Source organism: Bubalus kerabau, chromosome 1, assembly GCF_029407905.1.
Source record: "Bubalus kerabau isolate K-KA32 ecotype Philippines breed swamp buffalo chromosome 1, PCC_UOA_SB_1v2, whole genome shotgun sequence".
NCBI lineage: Eukaryota > Metazoa > Chordata > Mammalia > Artiodactyla > Bovidae > Bubalus > Bubalus kerabau.
This window is the reverse complement of record NC_073624.1, coordinates 180526605-180538761: the sequence shown is the minus strand read 5'-3', so window position 1 is coordinate 180538761 and position 12157 is coordinate 180526605.

The window sequence follows — 12157 nt, the reverse complement described above, 5'->3', positions numbered from 1 at the left end:
ACTCACCCGCGGGGGAGGGGAGCCGGCACTCGGGGCTCCGGCCGCCGCCCCGGCCCGGCCGGCCGACACCCGGCCGGGCAGGCGGGCGGCGGGCCCGAGAGGGGCCGGGGGCGGTCGCCGGCCGCGCTCCATCCCACTCACTGGCCGGCCCGCCGCGGGCCCGAATCGCTTTTAAAACCTCCTCGTCTCCTCCCCTCCCGGGCCGGGCAGGGGGCGGGGGCGGGCGCGGGGCGGGGCGGGCGCCGCCGTCATGTGCCCCCGGAGCCGGTCCGCCCCCACTTTCTCTCTCCGGTCCCCCAACTCGGTCCCGTCCCCAACTCAGCCCTAACTTTTTCCTCCCTTGTCCCAACTCTTCCTGAGCCTGAGACTTAGCTCAACTTCCCCCTCTGGGTCCTGGGCTCGGGGATCCAGCCCCAGTTCTTCAACGAACGCCCTTCCTGCTGAGATGGGGAGCGGGTGGCGGGGGGGTTGGGGGGGTGTTCCTAATCCATATCGCACCCGAAATCCCTCTTGGCCTAAGTTCTGCTCCCCTGCGCCCGGAGAGAAACCCAGGAGGCCATGGACAAGGAGAGGGTAGATGGTGGGGGCACAGTGCCACACTGCCACTGTAGACCTCTCCCTGCCCTGGGGGGCATGGGCCCGGGGAATTCTGGGGTTCGGCCAATTACGAATCCCCACTCTATGCATTTACACAGTGCGTTCTTTAGCCTCAGGAAGTCCCTCCTTTTATCCCACCCAACCCTCTCCTGCTGCCATTGAAGACCTGCTGACCCCAGTCCAGGTGGTCCCTGGTCTAGGTCCCCTCCTCCGGCCCCTCCCCGCCAGGCTTCCCGGCATCCCCACCCCCCATCTACCCAGGGCCTCTGGGAAACTCCCAGCTCCTAGAGTATCCCTGGGAGAGAGCCCCTCCCTGCATCCCTCCCGCCTTCCCTGCGAGCCTGTCTGTCCCACCTCATCCTCCGCGGACCTCCCCTCAACCGGGAGGAGGAACACCGAGGCATTGTTCACCAGTACGGGGCCCTGCCTTGGGGCCTGGCCCCGTGCCCAGGTGGGGGGGCCGGGAACAAAACTCAGAGAAGGAGGGGCGGGGTGCCCTGTGCCGCCAAGCCAGCCTCCTTGGGCAGGCCTGGATGCCACTTTGCCCTCTCCAAGATGGGATGGGAGCCAGTGGCCCGCAGACCACCATCACCACCACCATGATGCCACAGCAAGGTTCTATGGCCTGAGGACCCTTCCCAGACCTGTGTGGGCACTGCTTTGGGAGACAGGTTTCCTCCCATCCACCTCCAATATTTCCAAAATCATATAATTGGGGCTTGGGGGGCGCGGGGCTCAGATTCTTCATAACCCACCTCCTGGGCAGTAAGACTAAAGCTGGGATGGGGGGTACCCAGCAGGAGGGCCCAGGCAGAAGACTGGAGGGGCTGGTTGGATGCCTGTGGGTCACCTCGCTCCCCCAGAATTCTTCCAGGCTCCCTCATTTCCCCCGTTCAGCTCAACAGTTTCCCCACTTTGGATCTCAGTGGGATTGGGGAGAGAGGGGCAGAAGCCACACCTAGCTACTATCCCATGGGGCCCAGCCCTGGGGGCTCCCGGGTCTGTCTTCTCTGTGGGGCCCAAGGGGCAGGCTGGCCCAGGCTGCAGGATCTGGCAGGTTGGGGCAGGAGGGGGCAGAGCTGCCTGTGGGGCCCCAGGGGAAGATTTGGGGTGGCACAGAATTCCCCGACTCAGGGCGGGGCCCTGAGGGGGTGGGGCACTCACCACAGGACCTCCTGAGCAGCTACAAACAGGGGAATGGAGTTCCCAGGGTCCAGGGTCTTACTGTGGACACATTCGTGCATGTGCGTGCTTGCACACACACACACACACACACAACCCATTCTAGAAGTATAAAGTGACCAAATTACAATAGGGCACCTCCTCCACGCCACCTCTCCAGAACACTCCCTTTATGCCCTGGGACAAGGTCTCCATCGAGAACCATCCTCCTGTTCTTATTAATCCAATCAGGCATACATGTGGGGGAAATGCCTGCTCCAGGCTGGCCTCCAGGGATAACTATGCCAACTGTGCCTTCTGCCATTACCCTGCATGTAGTTTGGGCCACAGCAGCTCAGCATCCCTCAGCCCAAACTTGGGAGGGTCTTCCCAGTGTCCTCAGCCCTTCATCTGGATTCTGAACATTTGCCCCCACCAACCCCCTCCACCCTGGTCCTAAGCTGGCCAATTTACCCAGGGACAGCAGCCAAGAGGGATCAGAGCTCTCCAAACCGGCCAACTGATTCTTTGTAATGACGGGGACGGGTGAGAGGACAGGGCCAGGGTGAGACCAGGCCAAGCGGTCAAGTGGCACAGGGCATACACACACACCCATTTGTTCATTCTTCAAACATTCATTGAGTGCCTGCTGGGTGCCAGGTGCTGTTCTGGGCACTGGGGACATAGCAGAGAACAAGCCAGAAAAAAAACCCTGCCCTCATGGAGTCCACATCAATGGGAGAAATGCAGGCAGTAAACAAGACAGGTATAAAGATATAGAATGTGTTGGGTGGTATGTATTAGGGGAGACTAGAAGGAGGCTAAGAAGATGAGGGGAAGGGGCTTCCCAGGTGCACTAATAGTAAAGAACCTGCCTGCCAATGCAGGAGATATAAGAGACGCAGGTTGGATCCATGGGTTGCAAAGATCCCCTGGAGGAGAAAATGGCAACCCATTCCAGTATTCTTGCCTGGAGAACCCCATGAACAGAAGAGGCTGGTAGGCTACAGTCCATAGGGTTGCAGAGTCTGACACAATTGAAACGACTTAGTATGCAGGGAGATGAGGACTGAGGGGTTGGGGGCCAGATCAAGAAAGGCTACCCTGAGAGGGAGGAGGTGACATTTGAACAAAGATTATAAGAGGTGGGGAGAAGCCACGCAGACAGCTAGAGGAACAGAGTTTCGGTAGAGGGGGAACAGACAGTACAAAGGCCCTGAGGCAGGAAGTTCCTGGCATATTTGAGAAACAGCAAGGAACCAGTGTGGTAGAGTGGGGAGGGGAGCAGAGTGACAGAATTGAGTTTCCAATTCTTGCTCCCCAATTCCTAGCTGAATAACTTTTGCTAAGTGATCACACCTCTCTGAGCTTCAGTTTCTTCATTTGTGGAATGGACCTGAAAATGTAATTTTTAGGGTTGTTAAGAGATTCTGAGATGAGCTGTGCTTTGTCCCAGCCCAGGGCTTGAGGCAGGGTAAAAGCTGGACAAGCATTAAGGACATAGGTACACCACTTTACGTAGCCATTCAGATCTGGGATGGGGAGGATGGGTCAAGGGACCCTGACGGACTCAGTTGCCCTGTAGGTCACCCTGGCTCATATGCAGGGCCGCCTGCCGGGCCCCATGGCAACGCGGCACACAGAGACATCAAACAAGCCCTGCCGAGGAAGTCCCACGTCACTGTGGTTAGGGTGGCTCCTCCCAGCCCAGCCTCCGGCTGGCGCTGCGCTCCTCCTTGCCAGTCAGGGCCCCTGCCTCCTGTCACCCTGGTGACAGGCTGTGTTATGGACTAAGCTGGGATCCCACCACCTGCCCCCTCACTAGGGCACTAGTCACTCCCCACATCCGGAGGACATTATGCAGTGGACCCAGTTCCCTGCCACTAACCCTTTCATTCAACCGCCCCAAATTGGCATTGGGAGCAGCAGGAAAGCTCTGGTCTATCCACCTACAGTTCAGAGGGCCAGAGAGGCCCCAGGGACCTTTGGGGTCCCCAAGCCGGGGGCCTGAAATCCCCAGGGCAGGGTCCCTCAGGATACCTGCCAGCTCCTGGGGCAGGGGAGGGGTGAGTCAGATAGGAATAGCCCCCCAGGCCTAGCCCAGCCCCCACCCGGGAACTGATTCACCACCTACCCAGCACCAGATGACATCAGGGTCTGGCGGGCCACCCTCTCTTGGCACCGGGCCAGAATGGGGGTGCCCCAGAAGTGTCACAGAAGGCTGCCTTCTCCCCTCTGACTGGAGCCCGGCAGGCGCAGGGTTAAGGAGGGGCCCTCCTGGGGGTCTCCCCCCATCCCACCCCCCCCTTTTCCCGGGGATTTCGGGCCCCAGCCCCTCTGACGTCACTGGGGGTTGCTATGGCAACTGCCCGAAGTTCCCAAATAAAATTACCGCGGGCGGGTTAAGTTTCCTAGGAGGCAGCAGACGGGTAAACAATGGCGGTGGCAGGCGGGGCCGGAGAGGGGCTGTCTCCCCCTCCCACTCCTCATTCTGCTGGGACCAAGGGGGGGGTCCCCAGGGCGAGGAGGAGGGTCCCCTCCCCGACCGGGTCCCGAGAGCCCACGAGCACCCGGGGCACTGGTGCACAGACGGGGGACAGCGGGGCCACCGCCGAGATGAGGAGGGGGGACCTCAGAAGGGAGGCTGGGGCGGCGGGGAACAAAGGAGGGGCCTGAGGCCTGCGCTCCGCCCTCTGCACACCCTGCCTCCCGCCCCCCCAACCCCCAGCCGGCGGCCAGTCCAGCTGTGGCTGCTCCCAGCTGCCTGGCTCCCCACATCTGGCGGGCTGCGCGCTCACTTCCTGTCGCCCTGGCTGCCTGGAGGGAGGTAAAAATAACCCTCCCCCTCCCCCTGCCGGCGGGCGCAGACGGCGGATCCTCCTGGCTTGGAGGAGGCCGAGGCCGAGCCGCAGCGGGGGAGAGGAGCCCCCCTGAGGCCGACTCCCGTCCCTCCCACTGCCTCGGTGTCCTGGGAGGAGGGGCGCAAAGGAGGTGGCACAGATCCCAGGATGCAAAAGAGGGCTGAGGAGTCTATTGCCTTAAGAAGGCCCTCACCTGGGCCACCAACAAACCGAGGAAACTCTGGCCTGAGTCCCATCCCCTACTCCATTACAGGTCACCTCTATTCCGCCGAACTGTAAGCAACATCTTAGGTTCCAACTGGGGGTCACCCACTTATTAACTGTATAGATATGTTCAGTTCAGTTCAGTCCAGTTGCTCAGTCGTGTCCGACTCTTTGCAACCCCATGAACTGCAGCACACCAGGCTTCCCTGTCCATCACCAACTCCAGGAGTTTACTCAAACTCATGTCAGTGATGCTACCCAACCATACAGGGAGAGGCAAAAAAAAAACCCAAAAACCTCTGGGCCTCGGTTTACCTGTCTGTAGAGCAGGGATGATATAGTACCTACTTCAAAGGGTATTTGCTCCATCTTTGTTATATTATCATTTCCCCATGCCCAGAGTCCCCTAAGACCCTCAAGTACTCTTGCCAGATAAAATACAGGACACCCAATTAAATCTGATTTTCTTTAAATCATTTCATATCAGTATGTCCTACGCAATAGTTAGTTGGGCCATCTTTCTATTAAAAAAAAATTTTTTTTTTACTTGCTCTATAACTGAAAATCAAATCTAACTGGATCTCCTGTATTTTTATTTGCTAAATCTGACAACTGTATTTCTGAGCCATCATCATCTCTGGCATGAAAACACTCCAACTCTGGTCTCCCTTGTCTCCTTGCTTCCAGCCTTACTTACTCCATCCATTCTCCAGAGAGAGCCAATTAAATCCAATCACATTTCCCTACTGTCCACTGCAAAAGTTGCTCTGTGGTCCCCCTTGTCACCTACAAGACCTTGCTTGTCAGGTTCCCACCTTCTTTCCAACCTGCCTTTCACACCCACCTGTCAACTGCCAACTTGTTGAGATCCTAGGCCACCACCCCCTCCAGGAACCCTTCCTCACGTCCTGCCATGACCCTCTGACTTTATACTCTGACTCTAAACACTTCTGTCTCCCCACTCAACCATTTGAATGATATAGTCAAGAAAACAAAGGTAATCGGGGTTGGGGGTGGGGGATGTATCTGTCCACCTGGCCTCAGTGTTGTTACCTACTCTCTTCCCCACCCCATGGGATCCAGGCCCTAGGAAACCCCTCAAGCAGCCCCCTTAGGGGTCCTCTGGGCAGCTGGATGGCGGCTAGTATGGGTCCTGGGTGCCTAGAGTTAAGTGATGCTGGCTCTTGGGGGACTCTCTCCTGCCCTCAAGTAGCCTGGAAGCCTGGGAGGGCACCTGGCACAGCCTTGCATCAACAGCCTCCAAGGAGCCCACCTTGCTCATCTAAGCTCCAGTGTGGACTCATACCCTTGCTGGAAACTCCCACAGATACGACCGCCACCAAGAGGAGGCATGCACCCCCCTGAGAGGAGCGTAGAAGCCCAAGTCACCCTGCCTGGTTTCAAGCTTGGTGTCCTGCCTCCTCTGGCGAAGGATTGTGCCTCTCTGTGACTCAGTTTCCCCGTGTGTCAAATGGGAATACCAATGGACTGTCAGAGGGCTATTGTGAACATTAGGTAATGTCCATAGTGGTAAAGAACCTACCTGCCAATGCAGGAGATGCAAGAGACACCAGTTCCATCCCTGGGTCAGGAAGATACCCTGGAGGAAGAAATGGCAATCTACTCCAGTATCCTTGCTTGGAAAATTCCATGGACAGATGAGCCTGGAGGGCTATAGTCCATGGAATCACAAAAAGTCAGACACCACTGAATGACTGAGAACGCGTGTAGAACACAGCTTGGAACACAGAACGTGCTCACTGTTAGCTACTCTGGGGGGTGGGGGACGGATGGTGAAAAGTCAGAAGCCCTGATCACAGCCCTCCTGACCTCCACCCCCAAATCGGCTCCCCAAATCCCTATAGGAAAATGGCTTCGACCTCTTGACAGTAGCTCTAACCTAACTTCTCAGGGTTCGTCTCACCCCACAGAGAGTCCCTAGTGCCATCCCCTGGCTCTGGTATCGGCCTCCTGAAAACCAGAGACAGGTCTGTTTGAGGACCCTCTGTTCTCCCCCATCCCCAATCCCGTTGCCAGTGAACCACCAACTCCTTCGCCCTCATCTCTGTGTCAACCAGGACTGTAGACCTGATCTGAATCCCTAGTCTGAGTAAAGCCACCGGGTCCCGGAGCCTCTCACAGTTCTCACCCGGCTGGAGGCTCGAACCCGTGTCCTCAGGCGCAGACCTGGCGCGGAACCGGCGGCAGTTGCCGGGCAACGCGCTGTTTGTTGGCGCGGGGGGCGGGGCCGGCGCGCGGGGTGACTCACAGCGGCGTGATGCTGGCGGGCGCGGCGCCCGGCAGCCTGGCGGGCGGCCCGGCCCAGGCTGGCCCTGCGGCTGGAGGGGCCGGGCGGCGGGGGCGCCCCAGCCTCCAAGTGGGCGCCCAAGGCCGGTTGGGAAGTGGCAGAACAAGCCCCGGCTGTCGACATCGGTTCGAATTTCTGCCCAGCCTCTCACTCTCGGGTGTGAGTTAGGCGCTCCTTGCCTCAGTTTGGTCATCAGTAAAATGGACGCGACATTACAGGCTGCAGTACCCATTACTGGGCTACAAAGCAGCTGGGGTCATTATATATTTACACTGTCGGGCATCACTTTGTGCTCTGACTCGGTTTGATCTTGTATCTTTGAGCAAACTTCATAATCTCATCGAGACTCAGTTTCCCCATCTGTTAAAGTAGCAAGGACGTCTCACCTCTCCGGTGGTTTGGAGATTCCACGAATCAGTAGTGAGACAATAGCTGGCGTATCTCAGAACCAGGGGTCTGCCCTCCGCCCCACCAAGGACCAGAGGAGCTGTGAGAAGTTTTCTTCGTGGTCCGAACCATGTAGATGGGGGAGGGTAGGCGCCCCTGGAAATAAATGAGTGTGAATCACAGGCCCAGGGTAGGGTGGCATGAACCTGGCTGCTGGGGCCCCAATCCTGAAGTTGGCGCTGGCAGCACCTGCTGCAAGGGGGCAGGAGGGAGGCCTGAGCGTGAGTCACTGCCCAGCAATGAGGAGTGAGTCACGCAGGGCGTGGTCCCCCGGCAGCCCCCCCACCCCAGCGTCCCAGCCTCTCCCACAAAGGCCCTTTGAGAAAGTTCCCCACCCCCCTCCCCCAGACTCTGGGCCCTCTGGGGGAGACTGTGCTGTGGGGCCAAAGCCCTAGTGGGCTGCCCCCAGGACCCCTGCCTAGGCCGGGGAGGCGCCAGCCTGCTTCTGCAATGTCTGTGAAGAGTCACCGTGGGCAGCAGAGCGTCCCCAGAGAGGGGGCTTTTAGGTTGCCTGAGTCACTAGGGGGACAGTGGAGGGTCACACGCATACAGTGGGTAAAGTTGAGTCAGGCTGTCTGGTTGGGCGTGTAGGCCAGGGCCCTTGGAATCAGGCTTTGAAGGCATCATTCTTCCCACCCCGGTAGAGCCTGCAACTCAGGGAAGCCCATGACTTCTGGTAGGAAACAAGGGTACTGGCGAAACGTCTCGGCATATCTCCCTGACTTTGCTAGCCCTCCACCTAGGCATCCTCTCCTTGCTGTCCCTCTGTTATTTTTTGGGGGTGGGGTGGGGTGTGGTAGGGGAGTGGGAGGGTGGGGTTTGGCCACATAGTGTAGCATCCAGGGTCTTAGTTCCCGGACCAGGGATTGAACCTACCCCTCCTGCAGAGGAAGTGCGAAGTCTTAACCACTGAATGGCCAGGGAAGTCCCAGTTGTCCTTCTTAAGCTTGGTGTGGGAAGGACAGCAGGGCCTGGACTAGGCTGAGAGCAGAGATCCACTGAGGGCAAAATTTATGGGGACACCAAAACACTCAGTGTGTGGGTGCTCAGTTGCTCAGTCGTGTCCGACTCTTTGCCACCCCATGGACTGTAGTCTGGCAGGCTCCTCTGTCCATGGGGATTCTCCAGGCAAGAATACTGGAGTGGGTTGCTGTGGCCTCCTCCAGAGGATCTTCCCAACCCAGGGACTGAACACACGTCTCTTACGTCTCCTGCACTGGCAAGCAGGTTCTTTACCAGTAGTGCCACCTAATTACTAAAACATCAAGATTAAATATTTTTTATAACAACTTTATTGAGATAAAATTCATGTATTATAAAATTAACCTTTTTTATGTACGATTTTTATTATTTTTTTGGCCACAATGCTTGGTTTGCAGGATCTTTGTTCCCCAGTCAGAGATTGAACCCACACCCCCTGCAGTGGAAGCATGGAGTCTCAAACCACTGATCTGCCAGAGCAGTCCCCAACGAACCTATTTAAAGTAAGTAATTCAGTGTTTTTAGTATATTCATAGAATTGTGTAACCTTCACATTTTCATTAACCCCCCAAAGAAACTCAGTACCCATATGCGATCACTCCCCAGATGCCCCCATCTCCCCCACCCACTGTACCCCTACACTCCTTTCTGTCTCTATATACGAATGGACTCATACAATGTGACTTAATGACTAGCTTCATTCACTTTTCAAGATGTGTTCAAGTTGTGGCATGTATCGCAACTTCATTCCTATTGATTGCCAAATCATATGTGGTATAGATACGCCACATTTTTTAAAATCCATTCATCAGTTAATGGACATTTGGGTGTTTTTCACTTTTTAGCAAACAAGAATAATGTTGCTATGAACATTCGTGTACACACTTTTGTGTGGGAAATCAAATAATAGACAGGGTTTGATAGGGTGGGGATTAGGGAAATGTGAGGTGAGTCATCAGAGGGCAAAATTGAGTCCTGTCTAGATTTGTGCTTTACCAGTGAGGTTGCCACTTGTCACTTGGCTACTGGGCAGCTGAAACCTGGCTATTCCAGACTGAGATATGTTGTAAATATAAAGCTTGTTTTCAAGAATGTGAAATATCTCAAGGATTTTTTAAAAAATCTTGATTACGTGTTGAAACCATGCTATTTTGGATATGTCAGGTTAAATTGCATATATTATCAACATTCATTTCACCTGTTTCTTTTTACTTTTTGTAATGAGGCTACTAGGGGACTTTTCTGGTGGTCTAGCAGCTAAGATTCTGAGCTTCCACTGCAGGGGATACTGGTTCAATACCAGGATGGGGAACTAAGATGCCACATGCCACTCACTGTGGCCATAATACCGCCCCCCCTCCCCGCCAAACAAAAACAAGCAAACCTGTAATGGGGCTACTAAAAATTGTTTTATTACACACGTGGCAGCTCACATTTGTGGCTCTGTTGTTATCGTTTAGTGGCTCAGTCGTGTCTGACTCCTTTGCAACCCCATAGACAGTAGCCCACTAGGCTCTTCTGTCATTGGGATTTCCCAGGCTCAAGAGTACTGGAGTGGGTTGCCATTTCCTCCTCCAGGGGATCTTCCCAAGGCCTGACCCAGGGATCAAACCCAAATCTCCTGCATTGGCAGGTGGATTCTTTACTGCTGAAACACCAGGGAAGCCCATTCGTGGCTTTAAAAGTATACAGCACTTTTCTTGGAGAGTGGTGGGCTTGTTGCCTGTTTCTTTCTCTTCCTTACTTCTCAAGGGGGTGCCTGATCACACTAAGTGGTGAGTCAGGCCAATGCTCCCAGTCACCTCTGTCCTCGACCTCTGTACAGAATCTGTCACTTTTGGGGAGCTCCCTTGCAGTTCAGGGGTCAGGACTCCATGCTTCCACCGCAGGGGGCATGGGTTGGATCCCTGGTCAGAGCAGTAATATCCCACATGACAGTGTGGCAAAAAAACCCACAAAAGAATCTGTTACCTTCGCCTACTTCCTCCTTGGCCGCAGGACACTACATTCTCCTGGTGGCCTTTCTCCTCCTCCTGCTCCTCCTCAGTCTTTTGAAATGCTTCTCAAATGCTCTCCTCCCCAGGCAGAGCTTTGGTCACCACGTGCTGATGACCTTCCTCTCCAATCATCTCCTCGAGGGGGCCCTCAGGTGTCTCTGACTCTGTCTGCTCATCCTTCCTCCATGGTTCCTCGGCCCCCACACTTGGTCCACCCCTGAGACCTGTCTGCCTCCTGAAGCTGCCTGTTTCCGCCTGTTCCCCGGGGCCTCCATCCTAATTCAAGCTGGTGGACAGCCAGCCACACGGGTCTCCCCGTTGGCCCTCTGCTTCCACTCATGTCCTGGTTTCTGTGTGCTTGCCCTGGTGGACCTGCTGATCACCTCCCACGAAATCTGCTACATCATGATTTCAGACAATGGTTACACAACTTGTATGCATATGTCAAAACTCAAAGAACCATGTAAAGGCAGAATTTTACTCTGTGTAAATAATACCTTGATATATTTAACTAAAAATAGAAACCCAGACTTCCCTGGTGATCCAAAGATAAAGAATCTGCCTGCAAATGCAGGGGACACAAGTTCAGTCCCTGATCGGGGAGTAAGTATTCCACATGCTGCAAGGCAACTAAGCCCGTGTGCCGAAACCACTGAAGACCACCTGTCCTAAAGCCTGGGCTCTGTAACAAGAGAAGCCACTGAGATGAGAAGCTCGAGCACTGCAACAGGAGAGTAGCCCCCACTCACCACAGCTGCAGAAAGCCCACGCACAGCAATGAAGACCCAGTACAGCCATAAAAAATTAAATTAAAACAAAACTTTCCAAATCTTCCCACCCTATACTTATATCCAAACCCCTCATTGACCACCAAGGCCCTGCATGACCTCACCCCCTCCAGAAGCCTTCCCTGATTGCACCTCATGCTCCAGACTGGCCCCACGCTTCCCCAACACTCCCTTATGCTTCTGGCTTTCAGCACTGAAAACTCTTGGCTAGCTACGTGACTGCCCCACCTGCCAGTGGCAGGCAGGCAGGTGCCACGTCATTTTGTTCTTCAACACGTCAAAAATGTAGTGATCATCAATACGTCCAGACAACAGTCTGAGACTCTGCTCTCGGTGCTCCAACATATAATGTTCAAAGGTGATAGGGTGGACTTCCCTGGTAGTACAGTGGCTAAGAATCCACCTTGCAATGCAAGAGACATGGCTTCAATCCCGGGAAGATGCCACATGCTATGGGGCAACTAAGCCCACGTGCCACAACAAATGAGCCTGAGCTCCGGTAGCCCTTGAGAGCACGTGCTGCAACTACCGGAGCCTGTGCTCTGCAACAAGAGAAGCCACTGCAATGAGAGGCCCGCACACCACCCACCACAAAGAGTAGCCCCTGCTTGCCGCAGCTAGTGAAAGCCTGCGCATAGCAATGAAGACACAGCGCAACCAAAAAATAAAAAAAAATAGAGTGATGAAAAAAAGAACAAGCTAAAGCAAGGGGGTGGGATTTTAACGAAGGGCATCTGGGAAGGTCTCACTGAGGACATGATATTTAAGTAGAGACCTGAAGGAAGTGAGAGAGGCAGCCTTGTGGGTACCTGG